Source organism: Helianthus annuus, chromosome 17, assembly GCF_002127325.2.
Source record: "Helianthus annuus cultivar XRQ/B chromosome 17, HanXRQr2.0-SUNRISE, whole genome shotgun sequence".
Taxonomy (NCBI): domain Eukaryota; kingdom Viridiplantae; phylum Streptophyta; class Magnoliopsida; order Asterales; family Asteraceae; genus Helianthus; species Helianthus annuus.
Window position 1 is genome coordinate 29,964,535 of NC_035449.2, and position 1,588 is coordinate 29,966,122.

The window sequence follows — 1,588 nt, forward strand, 5'->3', positions numbered from 1 at the left end:
TATCATGAAAATAATGTTGGTGGAACTCTTATGTAATTGGATGTCAATAATGTAAAAGTGAGCAGTGGATATTTTTCCGATCAGTGGATACCAACCAGTTTTGGAAACACTGATGTTTAGTCAATCAGTGGTCAACAGGGAGATTGAAGAAACAGATGTTGTATTTCAGTAGTGGAATATTTTGAACAATCAAATGCTTGAACCAATTTCAAGAATACTATACCCAAACAATCAAGATGAGGTGCTTAATATTCATCCAAGTGTATAGGAATTTTTTTAGTATAAAAATGAAACAACTGTTCAATTAATAGTACAGATCAAAACACTGAAGTGATAGGATAAATTATGTTACATATAAGGACTGTTAAAATAAACAAAGATAGAATAAACACTGTTAACATAAACAAAAATAGAACAACTAATGTTGATGGGGAACCACTGTTGTTGGAGAGTGTTTCACATTTAGTTGATTAGTGCTTGTCTGGACTTTGGTCTTAATCAGTGGTTTTTTCATAATTGAACAGTGGATGATGTTTATCAAACTTTATGTAGAACCATCATTATATCCAACACTTGTTAGGCAGATAATTGAACAGTGACTTGCCATATTAACTTGTTATAACCACTGTCATTGTAGGAAACTTAGCTGGGCTGTGCCTATTGTAGGAAACTTCAGTTTACCTACAAAAACTGATGAATTTAGAATAAATAACGAAAACTATTGTTAAGTGAAACAGCTGATGGAAAACTTTTTAAGCACTGCTAGTAATTAAAACACCGATAGTGATTAACAAAACTACGTTTAATTGCTCAAATTGAGATGACGGGAGATCTGCAAAGGATTACAAATGAATCAATGCACCAATAAACAGTAAATCAAAACGAAAGAAATACCAAAAAATAAATCACAACAATTTAAGTTACCTTGCTGATGTCCTAAACTTTTGTACTGGTATCACCTATCAACACACTTGGTATCACCTTTCACATTTCCATCTCCTCAACAATCGTCCGGCAGAGGTTGCTTCTAATCAACAAACTCTATAAACCAACAAAAAAGCTTTAGAAAGACAAAGTACAAAACATATCAAAATAAATCTACTCGTAGTCACATGATACAACAAAGCAAACATACCAGAGTCACCGATTAAGAGGAGCTTGTACAAAAGCGTTCATCGAGTACGATAAGAAACCCTAGGAGATCTGTTTCTTCTTCTGAGGATAGAAAAGGTGTAATCATGTTCAGTATGAGAAAATAGATAAAACGAAATAAAATTTCTGAATAAAAAAATCGATCTTACATGATTATTCTCTTCTTCAACCACTCGATGGTACATGATTTAGGGTTTCAAACGCAAATGTATCCAATAGAAGTAACCTCTGTCGTACATTGTTGAGGAGATGAATATAAGAAGAAGAAGAAGAAAGATAAACATCAGAGAGGATAAACATCGATCGGAATAGAGCAGAGCAGAGAGAGAAAGAAAGCATTAGCCCTAAATGAGTAAATGAGGGATGATATAAATAGAGGAGGGCAGTGGTACTGTTGGGCGGGAAAAGAGAACTGATGATGCCCTAATTAAGTGAC

General features: G+C 33.8%; 1 long non-coding RNA gene across 1 annotated transcript; it reads right to left on the minus strand.

Annotated features, from left to right (window-relative positions):
- Nucleotides 1–347: 347 nt before the first annotated feature.
- Nucleotides 348–1,340, minus strand: LOC110925809. The gene is made up of 4 exons (XR_002584749.2): nucleotides 1,302–1,340; nucleotides 1,136–1,215; nucleotides 925–1,041; nucleotides 348–832 (listed from the first exon to the last, which is right to left on the minus strand). It is a non-coding gene; the product is annotated as an uncharacterized LOC110925809 (long non-coding RNA).
- Between the last annotated feature and the right edge of the window lie 248 nt (nucleotides 1,341–1,588).